At 50.2% G+C, this 21,216-nt stretch overlaps 1 pseudogene; it reads right to left on the reverse strand.

Moving 5' to 3' along the window:
• Positions 1-19,749: 19,749 nt before the first annotated feature.
• LOC122697712 lies at positions 19,750-20,261 on the reverse strand (annotated as a pseudogene).
• Between the last annotated feature and the right edge of the window lie 955 nt (positions 20,262-21,216).

The raw sequence follows: 21,216 nt of genomic DNA on the forward strand, positions 1-21,216 counted from the left end.
ATGTTCAAAAAAAGCTTGTTGGAAGTGAGCATCATCAGAAATGGCACTTATTGAAGCCTGTTAGGTGGCAAGAAGAAGAGTCACTTCTTTGATTTTTTTTGTAAAAGACAGGTAACTTGAAACTGATTATGAGGAAACACGTGGAACCTGAGGGACATTGTATAACATAACTGGCCTGTAATCTTTAAACATGTTGAGGCTATAAAAGTCAAGGAAAAATCAAAGAACTGTTTTGGAGTGAAGGAAAATTCACATGACAGAAACATGACAACTAAACACAATACATGACTCTTTCCAGCAAAAAGACTGCATCTTTTTGCCATAAAACATATTAGAGGGACAGCTGTCAAAACCTGAACAGAGTGTCGGGCTCACATGGTAGTAATGTATCAATTTTAATTTCCTGATTTTGATGACTGTGTTGTGGCAATGCAAGAGAATGCTATTGTGTATCGGCCATACTAATGCATTTGGAAGTGGTTGGACAGCAGGTCTGCAACTTATTCTCAAATGATTCAGAAAATAAATAGTTCTTTGTAACATGCTTCCAACCCTTCTGTGAGTTTGTGGTTGTCTCAAACTAAAGAATAAAATACTTGTTGGAGGAAAATGTCAATAAATCTCAAAGTATGAGGAAAAAGACATATTTCATAGGCAAGCTGTGTCTGTGTCTCCTGGGCCCTGCCCCTGGGATTTCAACAATAATTATCACTGCTGTGGTGTGGGCTATGGATGACCCACATGCCGACCACTCCCCCTTCTCCTTCTCTCAGAAGACCCCCGTTTTCTTGGGGCTCAACAGTGTGCTCAGGCTAGAGGGTGAGTCACTAGTCTAAGCCAAGTGTGACAGCCCACTCCTCTTTGTGAGACACTGAAGTTCCTGTTCCAGGCAATGACTTGCTAGGTCTTTCAGATCAACCTTCCTTTTAAAAACAACAAAAGCACTGGGAAAAATATATTTTAAGAACTAAACTTAAATGCTTCCAAAAATATGAAAAGACAATGGGAAATAGTAAGCCAATTTGGAGATGAAATCTCACAACCAGAGAGGTAGGCACCAACACTGCGTATCCTGAGGTTCTTTGTAGACACTATTCATTGGGCTTTGGTTTAGGGGAGGCTCCAGATGAGGGGCACAGAGGTCAAGGTCTGCCATGGCCCAGGTGGGAGGAGCTTCCAGGAGGCTGGGTCTGCACCCCAAAGGGTGTACCCTTTAACCTGGGGAAAGGTGCTAGAGACTGACTTTCCCATTGTCCCTTGCAGTTTGAGACAACTGTATGCATGACTCAGTTCTCTAACCAATGAGACGCAGAGGAAATCTGTGGGACAATTTCTGGGAATGACTTTTCTTACTGATGAAAGAGGGGAGTCCCCTTCTTCTCCCTCCTGCCCTGCAGCTCAGGATGCTGTCTTGGGAAGTTGTGATGTGGTGCTCTAGCAGCCATCCTGTGACCGTGAGGTGGATATTATGAACACGCTGAAGGTGCTAGAGCAGAGGGATCTGTGAAGAGCCCAGTTATTGACCAACCTTGGGATCACACACTTCCAGAATTTTTGCTCTTTGAGAAAAACCATTTAAAGTCACTTTCAGTCTAATATTCTATTCCTTCTAATGGAAGTAATCTCTCTTACCTGAGAAACCCAAGTATAGACAATTGAATGGCAGGGGGGCTTGCCTGCTCTCACCTCCATTTCTTACCCACCTCAGGGCTCCAGGGATAGCCCCTTCGGGAATTCACTGGGTTCTCAGGAAGAACAAGGAAGGGGGAGAGTAAAAAACCAAATTCCTCACCCTCCTAGGCTCAGGAAGTTAACAAATTTCATCTCAATTGCCACAGGGTTGCTAAAGTCAAAATTAAGAGGGGGATCCCAGTCCCAGTCTCTGCTCCACCTCCTTCAGGATTTGAATGCATTTCTAGGGCTCATTTGTTTGCTCTGTGAAGCGGGGAGGTTGATCCTTGCTTTACCTGTGGCTCAGGATTGACAGTAAGGTTGCCTGAGAAAACGCCTTGTCCTTCTTAAGCCTTTTACTCCACGCATTTCATCTCTTTTACTTTAACCCACCTACATCCTGTGTTATTAATACTCCGTTTACAGACACGGAAACAGAGGTCCACTGAGCTTACATGACTTGCCCCAATCACACAGCTCTTAAGTAACTTAGTTCACTTAATTCAGATCCACCCAACTCCAAATCATTTCCTTTCCCAACACCCTATCCTCATCATGATGGGCAACTCAGGGCTGGCGGGAGTCCATGAGGCCAGAAACAATCAGGGAAGACTTTCTGGAAGAGGAAGGGAAAGGGGCAGCAGAGGATGAGGTGGTTAGATAGCATCACTGACTCAATGGAAATGAATCTGAGCAAACTCTGGGAGATGGTGGAGGACAGAAGAGCCTGTTGTTGTTCAGTCACTCAGTTGTGTCCAACTCTTTGCCACCCCATGGACTGCATCATGCCAGGCTTCCCTGTCCTGCACCATCTCCCGGAGTTTGCTCAAACTCAGGTCCTTTGGGTTGGTGTGTGCCATCCAGTCATCTCTTCCTCTGTTGCCCCCTTCTCTTCTTGCCCTCAGTCTTTCCCAGCATCAAGGTCTTTCCCAATGGAGTCGGCTCTTTGCATCAGGTGGCCAAAGTATTGGAGCTTCAGCTTCAGCATCAACTGATGCTGAATGAATGTTCCAATGAATATTCAGAGTTGATTTCCTGTAGGACTGACTGATTTAACTTAGAGACTGAACAACAACAAAAAGCCAGACACCCTTGAGGGAACTGAGTTAGGGCGAGCCTCAGAGCTTGGGCAGGAGGGAGGGTCAGGGAGACGGGACAGGAGCTGAGAGGGGTCAGTGGGTACAGCCACAGGGGAGAAGAAGTAGAGCCTGAGGCTAAGCACCGAAACTCAGGCGCAAAGGGCTGGACTGCCTTCCATCGCTGCTACTTATCAGGTAAGGGAATCAGGGCATGTTAAAATGTCCATGTGCCTTAGTTTTCTCACCTATAAAATGGGTTTGATAGTAGTAGTTACCTTATTGGTTTTAGCTACAAAAATGTCCAGTACTTGATAATTGTTACTATCACAGCTCTCCCTTTCTCCTCCTGCAGCACTCGGGGTACCCCTGAGAGCTCCTGGGTGTGTCCCACCCCTCAAGGCCTTGGTCCTTCGGCTAAAGATGCCCACTGCCCCCCAGAACACCACCACTCTGGGCTTCCTCTAACCCCAGCCGTCCCCCTCCCTCCCCCTCTTCTATGTGGGAGAATGAGAGAGATAAGAACCAGCAGCTTCAATTAAAACCGAGTCGCTTGAACAATAATGGAAAAGTAATTGAGCTAAATTGAAATGTAATTGGAAAAGAAAAAAACAACACAATCATGGCTTAACATGGATTTAGAAACCAGGCTGGGGGCAGGGGCCCCTCTACTTTCTAGTCCCCAAATCTCCTCTCTCTTCCCCATCCCTCAGGGGATCCCGTCGCCTCTCAGCCCTGAGTCCCCACGAGCTCCTTTCTATCTCCCTGCAGCGCCTCTCTCTCCCCACCCTCAGCCCCAGGCATCCTAGACAGTGCTTCTCAATCAGGGCAGTTTTGCACACATACACACCCCGAGGGACATTTGCCAATGTCTGGAGGCATTTTCAGCTGTCACGGTGGGCGGTGGGGCGGGGCCACTGGCATCTGGGAGCTGGAGACCAAGGACACCACCATAGACCGTCCCCTCCCCACCCCCCATCCCAGCAAGGGGTTATTCAGCCCCAGAAGTTAATAGTGCTGACGGTGAGAAATTCTGCCCTACTCTAGCTCTCCATCCTGCCTCAGCTCAGCCTTCAGCTAAGGGGCCTCTAGTTTCCTCTCCCCTATTCAGCATCAGGGAGGCCCCCCCCTTTTTATGTGTCCCCTTTAGAATTTTATGTAAATTCTAAAACCTTCACCCTCAACAGAGAGAAGGGCAGATGTCCTTACTTTAAGGGGACCACTTATCTCCCCACTAGGGGAATTCACCCTGACTTTCTTCCTGTCTTCCCACAGCTTTTCCCCTCTCCCCTTCCTCTTCTTCGATCCCTTGCTCCAAACTCCCAAGCCCAGGGCCCATCAGGAGGCTGAGGAGTGGACAGGATGACATCTCAAAGCTCTCTGCCATTCCCATCTCTCAAAAGAGCCCTCCAAGGCCAGTCCTTGTAGAGACCCATCATTACCTGTTAGGATGTGGGAGCCGGAAGTGTCCTTAATGATCATCCTGACAGATGGAAAGAGAGGGCATATTCCTGGCTGGGGCCAGCCGCCTCCAGACCCCCTGCCCCTGCTTCAGCCACTGTGCTACATGAGCCTCAGGAGTGAGGAGCACCCGTCCTCCAGACCCCTTCCCCTCTGTCCACATCTAATAGTGGATCTGCCACACGCGGAAGCAGGGCTTCCCCTACAACCCACCCTCGCCCCCGCCTCTCCATCTCCTCCCATCTCTCCATCCCCTCCCATCGCTCCATCTCTTCCATCTCCTCCATCTCTCCATCTCCTCCATCTCTCCATCTCTTCCCAACCCTCCCCCTTCCCAGGCCATAGTCTGAGCTGGAGCCCGAGTGTGTGACTCCAGTGGGAGGCTGGGGGTGGGGGGCAGGAGGTGAGCTGGAGGTGCCAGTTTGGGCTCCCGATAAACTCAGAAGTCAGCCGGCGTGAAATGAAGAAATATGGCTCCTGGTAAATATTTATTTTCTATCAGAAATTAGCAAACCAAATGTAATTAAAAACAACTGCGCGTGTGCCTTCTCCACTCCCACCCCCAACCCCAAGCCTAGAAAATGACACCTTGGAGTAGTGAGTCATAAAAACCATGTCCTAATTAGCAGGCGGCCCTGCTGCTAAGGCCGCCTCCCTCAGACTCCCCAGGCAGCAGCTGATACACCCCCAGGCGCCAGACCATTCAAGCCTCTGCCAGTCCCCTTTCTCCTCTGCCGCTCATCCAGGTCTGAAGAGCTTAAACTCTGAGCAGGGTCCAGCAAGGGCAGAGGGAGAGGGAAACACACTTCTTATCAGTGAGTCTGATGGGGGAGGCAGGACCCCAACTCCACCTCCTCTACGTGGAAACCACTTCTTCCCAAGGAGGCAGGCAGGTGGGGTTGCTCATCAAAAAAGTAGCTTTGGGAAATTAGCAGAACCTGCTTCCTTCACTTTCTAGGCACGTGACCTTGGACAAGTTCCCTTTAATTCTCTGAGCCTCAGTTTCTCCATCTGTAAACTGAGGGTTACGAGGCCTATCTTGCAGATTCATCAGGTATGCAGTGAGCCCCTACTATGTGCAGGACATATACAAAACACATAGAGAACAAACATGCAAAATCCCTGCTCTCAGGATTTACCTTCTGCAGAATGTGGTCAAGTACGCAGCGCACAGTAGGTGCTCAGTCGTCGAGAATGTGCTCTCTCACAGCCTCCCTTGATCGTCAGGCTGACAGAGGAATCCTGGCCGTGCTGTCAGCACCTAAGCGGGGTGATAGTTACCACCCCTTGTTGAGCGCCTACTCTGCCTGTCACTGCGCTCGGCGCTGCGCCTCCAGCCTGGCTCAGCTAGTTAAAGGGCTTGCTTCCAAGTCTAACGCCTGCGCTGCCGCAGAGGGGCACCCCTCAGCTCCCAGCACCCCCGGCTCTTTGCCCGTGCCCTCTCTCTGGAGCAGCCCCAACCATCCCACACCTCCTCTGGGAAGCCTGGGGCAGGCTCCATCCCTGGGTCAGAAAGAGGAAAATCCCAACCCACCCCAGGACTCTTGCCTGGAAAAATCTCACGAACAGAGGAGCCTGAAGGGCTACAGTCCGTGGGGTTGCAAGAGAGTCGGACACCACAGCGCCTGAGCACAGCGCAGTGCTGGGAAGCGTGCCCTGATTGCTGGGCCTGCTCGGCTCTGCCCCCGGGATCTGGCTCCCTTTAGCTCTGTGTAAACCCTGCTGACACGTGGCACAATCTGCCTGATGTTAGGAGTTCTACTTCACATGTCCAACTTCAGCTCATCATACGGACTGAATTCGCCTTCCTCCCAGATCTGTGCTACCCAGAGTTTGAGGTTCAAGCTATGGCTCTCTCACTTAGCAGCCGTGTGTGAGCTGGGACAAGTCATTCAGCTTCACTAGCCTTGGTTTCCTCACCTGCGTACCGTGAGTGATAATAACAGGAACTTATTGTATGCTGGTTTCAATGAAGGAGACAGATAAACTATCTGACAGGTGGCCACCCTATGAGGGAAGGAGACAGCTGTGCCCCCCCAGTTGAGTACCCCTCTCCTGGGATTGGCATTCCTTTCCCGTCTTCTAGGGGATACACCCCACTTGTCCAGCTCTGGGATCCTAGTAGAGGGAGTGTATTATGCACCGTCCCCCACCCTTGGCCATAGATGACCAGGTGAGGAGGGAGCCAGAGCTGGGCCAATCAGAGTTCTCCCCGGGAATTCTTCAAATTGAAGCCAGGAGAGGTTCCCTTCCTCCCTGATGGAGATGCTATGAGACAAAAGAGAGAAAGCCATAGTGCCTACCATGTAGAGGATCTAAGAGAATTCGGGCAAAGGGGTAGAAACCAGAAGGAAAATGAGAGAACATGGTGTTGGCATTTGAGTCCTGGCATCCCGTTGTTCCCTAGGCTCTCCTGTCTGCTCATCCCTCCCTTCCTTTGATTATGAAAGGTATTCTGAATCCTTCCCCTAAGTCCCCCACCCCCTCCCTTTTCTCCCCCTTAGTTCGGTCATTTAAGCTGGGTTTCTTTAGTTTGTTCCCCATGCAGTCCTGGCCAACACAGAACTCCCAGGAAACCATCGCCCCTGAATCTGCCAGAGAACAAAAGAGACGGGACTTGGTGAATGAAGACGGGGAAGCAAGAGGGCCTCTGAGCCTCTCTCCTGAGAATGCTTCCTGTTTGCCTTCCTCACAAAGGATATAACAGAAAGAAACTGCAGCCCCAAAGAAGGCTGATTAGGGATCAAGAAAAATTTCCCAATGTCATGAGCGTGAAGCTCAGAAGCTGGGGGTGTTTATTTACTCCCATGAGATGTTAAGTTAGTGGAGGGCAGCATGGGGGAGGAGCTGGACATGTAGAATTCTGGAACCTTGACCTCAGGAGGGGCTTCACTGTCCCTCTCTACCCACTGGCCACATCCAAGTGGCTGGGGGGACTCCTTGGAGGCGGGGGGTGGGCAGGGGCCTCCATGGAGCCAGTCTAGGTGAGCCTGCTGTTTCCCTGTCTGGTATCGTTTCACTCCATTCTCCAGACTGCTTAAGGAAAATTGCCTCCCTAATTGGCTCTTCTCTCAAACAAGCTGTAATGAGTCTAAGCTTCATTCCAAGGGTGCTTAACCGCCCTCTGCCATCATTGGATGCCACCTGCAGCCCCTGCTACAGTCACTGCCCAAATTAGAGGAGGCTAGGAGCAGGGGAGGAACACCAAACATTCCTGCCTGCGTTGGTATCAGGAGCCGGGTGCTGCTCTGGTCCCGAGAAAATAAAGGGACCAGGAGACTTGCCCTCAGGGGATTCCAGATTTATGGAGCTGAGCAGAAGGAGGAGACAGCCCTGCCTCAGAAAAGACCCAGCCTAGAGGTGGGGGGATACAGCCCAACCCTCAGAAAGCCCCTGTATGAAGGGGAGATAAAAACCCTGCCCTCGGGGAGTTTCAGACAGGGTGGGGGACACAGCCCTGACTCAGGCAGCCCCAGTTTGAGGGGAAACACAGCCCTGCTTTCAGGGAGACCCAATCTGACAGGAGACCCAGGTCTGCAGCGAGGAGTCCAGTCAGAGGGAGAAAAACATCCCCGCCCAGGAAGCCCCTGTGAGCCCTCAGGGACCCGTCGTCTGACAGGTGGACATAGCCCAGCTCTCGAGAGCCCCAGTCAGAACAGACACACACATTCAGGTCCTTGGTCCATTCAGGTCCTTGGTCCATTCAGGTCCAGTATCAGTGAAGACACAGCCAGTCAGGGAGCAGCAGTTTGAACGGGGACCTAGCCTGCTTTCAGGAAGCCTCAGTGTGAGTGGAGACACAGCCCTGGTGGCCCAGAGGCTAAAGAACCTGCCTCAGTGTAGGAGGCCCATGTTCAATCCCTGGGTCGGGAAGATCCCCGGAGGAGGGCATGGCAACCCACTCCAGTCTTCTTGCCTGGAGAATCCCGTGGACAGAGGAGCCTGGCGGGCTACAGTCCAAGGGGTGGCAGAGTCAGACACGACTGAGTGACTAACACTTTCACTTTCTTTCAGTCTGAGGGGAGACGAAGACCTATTCTTGAAAAGCCCCCATCTAGGGGGAGACACAGACCTGCTTTCAGGGAACTTGAGCCTGTGGAGGGACACAGTCCTGCCCTCAGGGAGCCCCAGTCTGAAGGCAGAAACAGAACTGCCCTTGGCAAGCCCTGGTCTGAGGGGAAGTCACAGTCTTGCCCCCTGGGAGCCCCCCATCTGAAGAGGAGACATAAGCACCATCCTTGGATGTGGAAATGCTATTTTTCCCAGGATCACTGACCGGTTTGACAAATATTTATTGAGCATCTCCTGGGAGTCATGCTCCCTTTCCAGCACTGGATTGGAGAAATAAGTCTGAACCAAAAGAAGAAAGGCCTTGCCCTCATGATGCTTACATTCTATTAAAAATAAACACTGTCCACTTTCTCCCAACGTCTAGTTCCAAGTCTTTAGACCTGGGCCACGGCAGGCCGCCTTGCATGAGAGGCTGGTTGAATAAAAGAGGTTAAAACTGAACTCCTACAAGAGAGAACCCAAAGTGCAAATAGGAGAATCATAGCTTCCTTGGTGCAGTTTGAGTGTCAGAGTGGTAAGAAGCTCTTCTCCAAAAGGGATGTGGAGACCCTGGCTCCTTCGAACCCCTCAGGGTGAAAAGCAGCCCAAATGTCCTATAGGCTTTTAGTTTGGTGGCCTTGGTCACTTCCTCCCGTGTCCCATGGAGAGAGCTTAGTCCCATGGCTCACGGATGCAAGGGAGGTTGAGAGCAATTGGCAGCTAAGCATCCTAGGTGCTGCTGGGCTACCATCCCCTCACCATGACTGGGGAAGAATGCTTTGAGTTGTCAGCTACCAATCTAACTCCAGTGAGACTTCATTTCCCCTGCAGTTCCATCAGGCAATGAGTTTCTGGGGCCAACAATCTCACCCAGCTCACCTGTGCCACAGCTGGTACAACACTGGGCTCTCAAAATCCCTCTCAGTTCATAGGTTGATTCGGAAACAGGAAGGTGATATTATCAGGTTATCTACGGGTATGTAACACACTCAAGGGCTTAAAACAAGAATATTTACTCTCAGTCCGGGGGCCAGCAGTCTGGGTTGGGTTCTTGCCAGGGATGCCTCACGTGGCTGCAGTCAGTGGTCTGACTGGGGCAGGAGGCTTTCGGGTGAACTCACTTCCACTTGTCTTGAAGTTGGTGCTGCCCATCAGCTGGGCCTTGTCTCCAGCATCTAGCAGCTTAGCTCAGCTACTTCTCGCGGCATTTTAGCACAGCAAGAAGTGAGAAGAGAATGCGCAAGGCCCTTGAGGCCTAGGCTTGGCCATTGCCCATGACTTTTGCTGTGTCAGCCCTGATTCAAGGGCAGGGGAAGTAGTCTCCACCTCTTGATCAGAGGAGCTGCAAAGAATTTGTGGGTGGCTCATCAGTCAAGAATCCGCCTGCAATGCAGGAGATGTGGGTTCAATCCCTGGGTTGGGAGGATCCCCTGGAGAAGGAAATGGCAACCTGCTCCAGTATTCTTACCTGAGAAATCCCATGAACAGAGGGGCCTGGAGGGCTACAGTCCATGGGGTCACAAAAGAGTTGGACACGACTTAGTGACTAAACAATAGCAACAGCAAAATATGGCTATCTATTGGCATAAAAAACCCCTTTAAAACTCTGTGGCTTAAAACAGTGACACTTGTGAATCTTTGATTGGGGCAGGGTTTGTGAGGACAGATCACCTCACTGCACCCAGCACCTCTGGCAGGGTGGCTTGAAGGGTGCTGGTGAAGCGATCTGAAACCCACTCACTCACTCAGGGTGACTGAGGGCTGACTCTGGCTCTCGGCTGGGACCTCACCTGGGGCTGCTGTCCAGGACACCGATATGTGGTCTCTCCCTGCACTGTGCTGTCTCCCAGCGTGGAGACGGGTTCCCGGGGAGAGCATTGAGAAACAGAATGAGAGGGGCAGACAGACAGACCCAGGCAGAGCTGTGTCGCATTCTCTTGGCAGAGGCAGTCACCAGCTGCCCGATTTGAAGATGAGAGACAATAGATTCACTTTTAATGAGGTGCGGTCAGGTTCTGGAAGAAGTGTCGCTGAAACCAATTGTGGAAAATACAATCTAGCACACATCCCTGATTCTTCATCCATTTACCAAAGTCCTGTGGCACCCAGGAGGGCCAAGCACAGAGTGTGGACTGTGCACACAGTCTCTGCTTTCCAAAGGAAGTGAGTCACCTCGCTGCCCCAAGGGTGGGAGACTGACAGTCTGTCTTCAGAGGCATCAGGAGAGGCCCCCGGGGAGATGCCAGTACTGATGCCTGTCACACCCAAGACCAAAGAGAGAGCACAAGTTTCAGCAGGCAGGATTCTCATTAGAATCTCAGGAGGATTTTCCTAAGCACAGATTTGTTCTAAGGGACATGCTCTCACTTGCCATCGTCACTGTCCTCCTTTCCTTCGTTCCATATTCCTGGGCTCAGAAGGGGTAGCACGCACGGGAGGGCAGGTGGACCAACACATGCCCCCAGATGCAGTCATTGGTGCTCTTTGCCTCTTGGTTCAGATGCCTGTCTGGGCAGAGCAAGTGCCCACAAAAGTGTGTTGGATGTTGAATGTCTAGACTTGCCTAATTCTCCTACTGGATCCTGAGATCTGGGGCCTTGGCACATGGCACAGTGCTTTCTACAAAGTGTGTGTTTATACATGTTTGATGAATGGATGAGTGAATGAATGAATGAGTAAAACAATCAATAGGACTGCCAATTGCCCACCAACATCTGTCTTCACTTTCTTTCACAGTAAAACAAAGATTATAATTTACTGCTAGACACACAGCAACCTAGAATACAGCATGGATTTCCCAGTCTCCTTTGTGGTTAGGAATGGCCAGAACTTTGCAGCTTGCTGTTGTCAGTTGCCCACTCATGTGACTCTTTGCCACCCCATGGACTGCAGCATGCCAGGGCTCCCTGTTCCTCACCATCTTCCAGAGTTTGCCCAAGTTCATGTTCATTGCATTGGTGATGCTATCCAGCCATCTCATTCTGTGATGCCCTCTTCTCCTTCTCCCCTCGATCTTTCCCAGCTTCAGGGACTTTTCCAATGAGTCATCTGTTCACATCAGATGGATGTGAATACTGGAATTTCAGCTTCAGCATCAGTCCTTCCAGTGAATATTTGTGGCTGATGTCCCTGAAGATTGACTGGTTTGATCTCCTTGCTCTCCAAGGGACTTTTTAGAGTTTTCTCCAGCACCACAGTTTGAAAGCATCAATTCTTTGGCATTCTGCCTTCTTTACAGTCCAACTCTCACAACTGTACATGACCACTGGGAAGACCATAATCTTGACTATATGGACCTTTGTCAGCAGAGTAATGTCTCTGCCTTTCAACACACTGTCTATGTTTGCCATCGCTTTCCTGCCAAGAAGCAATCATCTTCTGATTTCATGTCTGCAGTGATTTTGGAGCCCAGGAAGAGGAAATCTGTCACTACTTCCACCTTTTCCCTTCTATTTGCCATGTAGTAATGGGGCTGGATGACTCGATCTTAGTTTTTTTAATATTTACTCTTTTTTTTTTTTTTTTTTTAATTTTTTTTTTTAATATTTACTCTTAAGGTGGCTCTTTCACTCTCCTCCTTCACCCTCATCAAGAGGCTCTTTAGTTCCTCTTCGCTTTCTGCCATACAGTGGTACCATCCGCATATCTGAGGTTGTTGATGTTTCTCCCATCTATCTTGATTCCAGCTGGTAGCTCATCCAGCCCAGCATTTCTCATGGTGTGCTCAGCGTATAGGTTAAACAAACAGGGTGACAGCAGACAGCTCTGTCGTACTCCTTTTTTGATCTTGAACAAATCAGTTGTTCAAGATCAGCACTTTGCTGATCCCAAAACAGTTAGGGTTCTAACTGTTGCTTCCTGATCCACATGCATTTCCCAGTCTCCTTTTTGGTTAGGAATGGCCAGAACTTTGTAGCTAGTTCTGGCCAAAGAGATGTGAACAAAAATGTGAGGTATGTTAACTTCCAGAGAGAACTTTAAAAGAAAGAACAGGAGACTCTTGCCTTTCTCCCTTCCCTCAAGCTGAGATGTGATGTGGTGGGAACATCTTGGAGTATGTGGACAAGAGAACACCCCAGGGCTGGTGAATCAACAAGCTAGAAGGATCCTGGGTCCCTGAATTCTCAGAGCTGCCACCCCAGGCCTTGACTACTTACACTCAGACTATTATGTGTGAGAGAAATAAATTCCTATTTAATGTAGCCATTGTAATGTGGGGTCTCTGTTAGAAAATCTGAACCACTAATCTAATTAATTCAGCAAGAAGGTGAATACATACATGAGTGAATTCATGAGTAAGTAAATGACCAACTGAGTGAATATCTAAATTGTTGTTGTTAGGCTTCCCTCATAGCTCAGTTGGTAAAGAATCCACCTGAGATGCAGGAGACCCCGGTTCAATTCCTGGGTCAGGAAGATCTGCTGGAGAAGGGATAGGCTACCCACTCCAGTATTCTGGCCTGGAAAATTCCATGGATTATGCAGTCCGTGGGGTCACAAATAGTCGGACATGACTGAGCGACTTTCACTTCACTTCATGGTGACAGCAAAATAATAAAAATAGTGGCATTTTATTTATAAAAGCTTTAACCATTGTAACACTTGTTTATTTAACAAGAAGTATGAAGGGGTAGTTTCGTGAATAATTCAACAGCTCAAACAATTAAAGACCCCAGGCTCATTCTACCTTTCCACTCCACCATCTTCAAAGTGTTGGGTTTTATCCTTCTACCTGGTGCCTTATGGTCACCATATGGCTGCCACTGTTCCAGGCATCATGACCTCACACAATCACACCCATGAGCAGAAAGCAGAGCAAGGGCCAGGGTGGTAAGATACGATTATTCTCCCAAGTTTCCTTCTTTCAGTAGGGAGGAAAACCTTTCCCAAAAGCTCCCACCTAGTGGGATTCCTCTTTTATGTGTGTCAAGAGGCCAGCTAGCTGCAAGGGAGGCTGAGAAATGAGTAACTTGGTTTTTCAAACTCTATGATGGGAGGTGGGCAAAAGAACAAAGGGAGAGACTGTGGCATCTCTGGAGCTTCCCAGATGGTGTGGTGGTAAAGAATCCGCCTGCTGATGCAAGAGACACAGGAAACACAGGTTCAATCCCTGGGTCAAGAAGATCCCCTGGAGGAAGGCATGGCAACCCACTCCATATTCTTGCCTGGAGAATCCCCATGGACAAAGGAACCTGGCAGGCTACAGTCCATAGAGTCATAAAGAGTTGGACACAACTGAAGTGATTTAACATGCACGTGGCATCAATAACCAGCAATGTCTGCCCCTCCCATCTGCCACAGTGACTAAGTAGATGAATGAATGAATGAAAAAATACTATATAGTAAAAAATGCTACTATGTCCTCCAGGGTCAGAATCTAAGAAGGGAGAAGCAGACAATGGAGAGAAAGGAATCAAAATTCTCCTGGGAATTAGAAGCAAGAAGGAGGTCAGAGTTTCAGGAGTCAGGGAGGGTGGAAAGAAAAGTAGGCTCAGAATGGACTGGATAAGTCCAGAGTGGACAGGCAACCTGGTAGCTGGGCAGATGACCCACAGGACAACAGAGGAGAATGGGCAACACACCCTGGCCTGGAGATGATTCAGTTCCTGGAAAAGGAAATAGGACTCAGTCAAGCCTAAGAACCTGGACAGAGCCTGGGAGACAGATAAGGGTACCGGGTCTGGGATGTAGGCAGTGGCCCTCAGATTAAATGTGTGTTATAGGAGTCCATCCTCTGCTAACCCAGAGATACAAATCATCACTGATTTTGGCTATTAGTGATGATTTCTCACATCCAATTCTTTGTTGTTGTTTAGTCACTAAGTTGTGTCCAACTCTTTGTGACCCCATGGACTGTAGTCTACCGGGCTCCTCCATCTGTGGGATTTTCCAGGCAAGAATACTAGAGTTGGTTACCATTTCTTTCTCCAAAGTATCTTCCCCACTCAGGGATTGAACCTGCATTTCCTGCATTACAGGCAGATTCTTGACTGCTGAGCCACCAGGAAAGCCCAATTCTTTACCCTGCTGCTGCTGCTGCTGCTAAGTCGCCTCAGTTGTGTCCGCCTCTGTGCAACCCCATAGACGGCAGCCCACCAGGCTCCCCCATCCCTGGGATTCTCCAGGCAAGAACACTGGAGTGGGTTGCCATTTCCTTCTCCAACGCGTCAAAGTGAAGTTGCTCAGTCGTGTCCGACTCTTAACGATCTAATGGACTGCAGCCCACCAGGCTCCTCCGTCCATGGGATTTTCCAGGCAAGAGGACTGGAGTGGGGTGCCATTGCCTTCTCCAATTCTTTACCCTAATAGCAAATAAACACTGGAAGTCAGAGATCTAGGAGTCTAAGGAAATCATTCAGTCCAAACTCCTTCCATTTTACAGGTGGGAAGATTGAGGCTCAGAGACAGGAACTAAACAAAGTGCGTGGCAGAGCCTGGAATAGAACCCGGCCCCCAGGACCCCAGGCTCTGCCCCTCCCAAGTGCATTACACCGTTTCTCAAGGCAGAGCCACAGCCTCCAAGGAGAGACTCAAGGCAGACAGCCTGGGCTTCCCCAGCCCACTCTGAAATGTCGGCGTGGAGAAGTAAGCCCTCACCTCCATCCCACCTCGGCCTCCCCTCACCATCACACAAGACGCCGAGGGCTGGCAGGGGACAGCAGCGCCAAGAGGGAGTGCCCTGCTTGCAAAGTGCTGAGCCCCTGGTCGCTAGAACAGCTCGAGCAGAGCTGAAGGGATGCTGGAGGGATGACTCTGGCCAGCCATGGAGGGGGTGACCTGAGATTCTCTGTAGTGCTGAAGTCCCCACACTGACTCGGTTCTCACAGCCAAGAGTGGCCGGGCCCTGCTCCGGTCTGGAGGCAGCAGACACCTCTGCCAGCCCTGGAGGCTGTTCCCATGGAGACTGGCAGGTGAGAGTGAGGCAGGAGGAGTGACGCATGGAGGCCTCTAGAGGGGTGGCCCTGTGCCAAGCAGGCCCTGAAGGCAGGGTGCACTTCAGGCCCACAGAGGAGGGGGCTCCACTTCCTCAGAGACTGGGGATCTGGACACAGGGACGGAGACCAGGACTCCCGCCCCAAACCCACCATCACTACTCCTCAGGCTGGAAGTCACCAGGATGCTGCGCCTGCCTCTTGCCAGAGTCCCCAGCAGCCTCTGTGTGTGTGTGTGTGTGTGTCTGTGTGTGTGTGTGTGTGTGTGTGTGTGTGGAGGGGGGGATGGGGGACTGACCCATCCAGAACCTTCTCTGTTTTTCAAGTTTTAGACAAACGCTGCATGCGCGCTAAGTCGCTTCAGTCGTGTCCGACTCTCTGTGACCCTGTGGACTGTAGCCCGCCGGGCTCTTCTGTCCACAGGATTCTCCAGGCAAGAATACTGGAGTGGGTTGCCATTCCCTCTTCCAGGTGATCTTCCTGATCCAGGGATCAGACCCGTGTTTCCTGCGGCTCCTGCATTGCAGGCAGATTCTTTACTTCTGAGCCACTGGGGGAAGCCCTTTAGACAAAGGAAAGGGCCTCAAATTCCCATCTTAGGGGGAGAGGAAATTGGGAATTTTCCCTCCGCCCTGCTCCTCCTCCATCTTGTCCCCATCTCTGGACCCAGGGTGAAGAGGTGAAGGAACATCTCTGAGACCCAGTTAGTCCCTACTTCCCACCCATTTGCACCCTCATTCCTGGATATGATGTCCAGGGCTGGCCAATGACCTCCTGGGGAACTTCTGGATCCACTAAGCTGCCTCCACCACTAGAGCAGAGAGGTTGGGCTGAAGATATCTCTGGGGAGCCCTGGAGGTGAGGACTTCCTTCCCCCGTCTTAGTAGCTGCCACCCTCCCAACCCTCCAGGGTCCACCTGCAGCCCCCTCCCGTTCTGGAGCCGTCCTCCCTGAGGGGCTTTCCTCTTTCCTCTCCTGTCTGTGGCTCAGCCCTACAGCGATCCTGACGTCCAGCCCACCCTGAGAGGACCCCCTGCTTCAGGGCTCCCTCGGCCAGACCCGGTGGGTCCCGCTCACCTCCAGCCACGCCGCTGACACTTGGTAGATGGCCCACCCCTGAGCACCGAGCCCGCCACCTGCCTGCTCAATGCCCGGCAAGGACTTCTGCCCGCCTCTTGGGGAGGTGGGGCCCAGTTCAGAGATTGAGGGTGGGCCTGGCTAAGCGGGTCTCCAGTGTTGGGGAGGGGGTCAGAGACAGACAGATGCTCAGTCCCACCCCAGAGTGGACTCTGTCTCTGTGGTTCCCGTTAACCCCTTTGGAGGAGACTCCTTCCCCTGCATTGCTCAGGAACACCACACCCCCTCATTTCCTTCAATCCCAGAGCTGGAAGACCCTTCGAACTCAAACCTCCCCATTCTGCCCCCCAATTTGCAGGGAGATGGAGGCCCAGATGGGGCTACCTTATTGGACGTCACAAGCCAGAACTGGGGCCCAGCATCCCGTCCCTCCTCCCAGCTCTTTCTACTCTCCGGGCTCCATCTCTCTCCACCTCTCCTCCGCCCCTCTCTCTCCCTCCACCGTGGAATCAGGACCCCTTCTCCCACCCTGGTCTTGAGGCAGATGTCAGCAGAGGCCTGGATGATTCCAGTCAAGGGTCTGAGAGTTTCCAAGGAGCTTTCTGCTGCCTGAGTAAGAAAGGAGTCTGCGAAGGGGCCAAAGGCAGTTCTTGCCTGTCCCCTCCAGGCCCTGCCCAGCCCACACAGGCTTCCCTCCCAGTGGGGTGTGTTTGCCCACACACTCACCTTGGCTAGAGTGAGGCCTCAGTAAATGGCCCTGCATTCATGAGAGGGAGGGGGATGCCAGCACTGAACAGGGGCTGCCAATGCCGCAGCATCCAAAACAGGACATGCACACGCACTTATCCGTGTGCCAGCCTTACGCACACATGCACACACTCACACATGCATGGGGCTTGGGCACACCTCAAATGTTAGAGTTTGTTGCTGCAAGGAGTGTTATCTTTTCTCCTTGGGATTTCTCTTAGTCAAAACTCAGCTTAACATCCCACCTCCTCACTCCAAATCAACACAGGCCAATTCGTCTCCCTTTCTTCCCAACTGTCTGGGTGTTTTCATTTGAATAAATCAGCAGGAAAAAGATTTTTAAGGCCTAAGTTCAAAGCCCTTTCCCCATCTTTGTGATGTATAGTTATAAAAATAGTGCTAAGAATAGAAAGTGACCTTTATTTCTAATCTATAGTCTTTGATGACTTCTGTCTTTTCTTTTCTCGAGAAAACAGATTTTTTTTTCTTGGCTATTAAAAATAAAACATGTTCATGTAAAAGTATTCAGACAATAAGAGAAAAAGTCTAAAGATATGAGTCAAAAGCATCTGAAATTTCACCTCTGAGATAGCAACAGATAACCCAGTGAATATTCTTCTGGACTTGAAAAAAATGCACTGACACACACAAGTACACAGATATTTTTAAATAAAAAATGCCAGAGCAATAGGCATGCTCTTTTCTGGTCTGCCTTTCTCTCTAAACAATATATTATAGACATCTCTAAATGGCAGCAGCAACTCCCGCTGCGGGGACATTTGGCACTTTCAGCCTCTCTGACGCATGGTTTACTCTACTTCTCACCGCCTCGCAGTAGAGAGTGAATTTGTGGGTGTCCTGCGGGGGGGGGGGGTGAGGTGCTGAGAGTGGGTCTCTACTTAGCAAAGCGTGTGTAGACAGAACAGGGCCCTACAAACTGCTGAATCCATTCGGCTGAACTTTGACTGGCCTCATGAGGCCTGAGAGAAACGGGAAACTCAAAACATGTTTAAAGAAGGACTTCCCTGGCAGTCTATTGTTCAAGACTCCTCACTTCCACTGCAGGGAGAGTGGGTTCCATCCCTGGTTGGGGAACTAGGATCCCATATGCCATGCAGTGTAGCCAAAAGCAAATTTTTTTTTTTTTAAGACCAAAACTACTAGAGAGACAGGGTAATGGATCCAATTGTAGGATTTTTCACTGGGGGAGGGGGCTCCTGCCAAACTGAGCTCAGAGCAGGGACCCCTTCTGGGTCTGATGAAGCTACATGCCCAGGGAAGATGCATTTGTGAGCAGACAGTTCAAGAAGCAGTCTGGAGGCATGCCTCCAACTGGGGTTGGGTTGAATTCAAGGAGAAGGGTTTCGACTTTTTTCTTGGATTTATTTATACCCAACCTCTTTCTAAAAAGGTGTTATAGTAGCTTTCCACAAAGGACATATGCAAAAAGGTCAGGCAGCTAGAAATAGAAAATCAGGCCCAGGGACAATTTCCATCTGAAGTGGAGGGCCACACAGGAAAAGGGCCCTGCTTCTCCTAGCTCCTGGGGATGAGCTGAGAGTAAGCAGAGTGATCCCAAAGGGGAGGAAGAGATGGAGAGGATCTGGCTGACATGAACAAACACTGCACCCAAAGTAAAAAGTCTAGATTCATCTCCAGGTTCTTCCCCATTGTAACTATATGAATTTGGGTAACCATAGCACCTTGATGAACCTCAGTTTTGTCATCTGTAAACAGGAAAATAAACAGGGAAATAAAAATATCTGAGGGACTTCCCTGGTAGTCCAGTGACAAAGACTCCACGCTTCCAATTGCAGGGGGTTTGGGTTCGATCCCTAGTCAGGAAACTAAGATCCCTCATGCTATAGCTAAGACCTGGTGGGTGCAGCCAAGTAAATAAATACTTAAGAAGAGAAATATCTGAGCCACTGGAAGTGCGTAACCTAAGCCTCCGTTCCTGGGTTATCTGTTGTTATCTCAGTTACCTGACCCACTTGTACAACCAGCATTGAGATCTGCACTTGGATGGCATCAACTTCATGGTGCACACACTTCACAACTGTGCCCCTGGGAACAGGCTGTCCTTAGAGGAGAAGTGAAAGAGGGAAGAATCACGAAATATGTTCGTGGTGCCTGCCAGCTCCCTGCCCTCTGAAGTGGGTCCACCACAGCCCCCAAGCGGCCACGTTTTTTAATAGTCATGGCCCCTTCCTCCAATCCAGCTGATTAGACCAGGTGTGCACTTCACCCAAGGGCAACCAAGCAGGAGGTTGTCCAGTGAGGTAAGTACAACTGGGCACAAAACAAGGAGCCAGTCCAGTGGGCTCTTTCTCTAGAGAAGCCGAGTCCGTGAAGGCTGGGAGCTGTCCCTGGAAGGTGGTGAAGGAGACTTAGAGCTGGAGAGGTCGCCATACCTGCAAAGCAGAAGTCATGAAGGAGTCGACACTATGAGTCAGGACAGAGCCGTGTGGGTAAAAAGATGCAGATGCTGGGAAGTGGCAGAGTCACGCCAGGGTGATTTTCGATTTCTGTTCGAACAAACCACCCCAACCTCAGTCTTTTTTTTTTTTTTTTTACTTTATAAATAATATCTGTCAATTTATTTAAAAAATGGAGCATACTGAACAACAAACTATCTTACATCTTTAAGGAAGAAAAAAAACTAAATTTGAAAAGACATCCCCCACTGAATTTGGACACAACATCTCTACTCAATTAAGAGAAACATTTGTACTGTCCAGGTCTTTATTTTTACACCCTTCAGGCCATGAATTCATAGGGAATGGGTTCCAACAGTTCAGGTTCCTTTCCATTGGTCCTCACAAAGTGTGCTTCTCTGGGTGGAGCAGGCTGGCGCTTCAGCTGAACCCAAGTCCCTTTCTCTTTGGCTTCCTTCTTTTTCTGATCATTTTCTTTCACACGTTTTAGGAAGCTATCTCAGCTCTTAGAGTGCTTAATATGCTCGATACGCACATTAATTCTCTTGGCAAGAATCTTGCCCTTGTTTGTTTACAATGATGCCAACAGCATGCTGGGTAACATTGTAGACTCTCCCAGTTTTGCCATGGTAACATTTGTAGGGCATTCCTTTTTGAACAGTACCCATTCCCTTGATATCTACAATATCACCCTTCTTGTAGATTCGCACGTATGTGGCCAAAGGAACAACTCCATGTTTTCTAAAAGGCCTAGAGAACATGTAGCCGGTGCCCCTCCTCTTTCCCTTTGTGTTGGTCTTTTTGGCGAATTACTGGAAGATGGCGGTTCCAGACGAAAAGCAACCTCAGAGTCTTAAAACAACAGTTATTTTATTTTATTCTACCCCATGACTCCGTGGGTCAGGAATCTGGGCAAGCTGGGGCTGGGCCACATTCTGCTGATCCCTGTGGCATCGACAGAGGTATTCAGTTTGTGGACGGGCTGGTCTGGAAGGTCCAAGGTAGCTTCACTCTCATGCCGAGTGCTCTGCAGGAGATGGCTGGATGTCTCGACTGGTCTGAGATGGTTGACTGCTGCTCCTCACTCAGTCCCTCCGGAGTGTCAGTCTCCCGGGAGTTGGTTCAGGGCTCCCAAAGAGAACATTCCAGAAGTCCTGAGCTGATGCTGCCAGGAGAGTGGCACATTCTATGGGCAACGCAAGGCACTAACGCCAACCCAGATTTGAGGGGAAGGGAGCTGGGGTCCCCTTCCCAGTAGGTAGGACAACAAAGGATTTGCAGCCATTCCCTAGTGGCTCTGATGACAAAGAATCTGCCTGCAATGCAGGAGATCCAGGTTTGATCCCTGGGTTGGGAAGATCCCCTGGAGAAGGGAATGGCAACCCACTCCAGTACTCTTGCCTGGAGGATCTCATGGACAGAGGAGCTTGGTGGGCTACAGTCCATGGGGTCAGAAAGGGTCGGGCACGACTGAGTGCCTAGCACTGTTGCTTTCAATTCCACTTACCATGCCAGGTGAGGAGCATATAATCTCCCAAAACTACCGTGAATTCAGAATACCCATCTGGTTGAAGAAATCCACCCCTCTAACAGCTCTTGTGTTCAGCTTTCTGAGCGCGTCTGTCCCCTTCACTGCACAGAGCCTCACAGTAATGCTCCTGAACGTGAACGGGCTTCAGGGAGTCTCTCTTCTTTATACCCAATGAGCCAACCCCAAGCAGTGCTGGCCTCCAAGCTCTGGAAGAGAAATCCCAGGCGTGGCAG

The sequence above is a fragment of the Cervus elaphus genome, chromosome 7 (assembly GCF_910594005.1).
Source record: "Cervus elaphus chromosome 7, mCerEla1.1, whole genome shotgun sequence".
Lineage (NCBI taxonomy): Eukaryota > Metazoa > Chordata > Mammalia > Artiodactyla > Cervidae > Cervus > Cervus elaphus.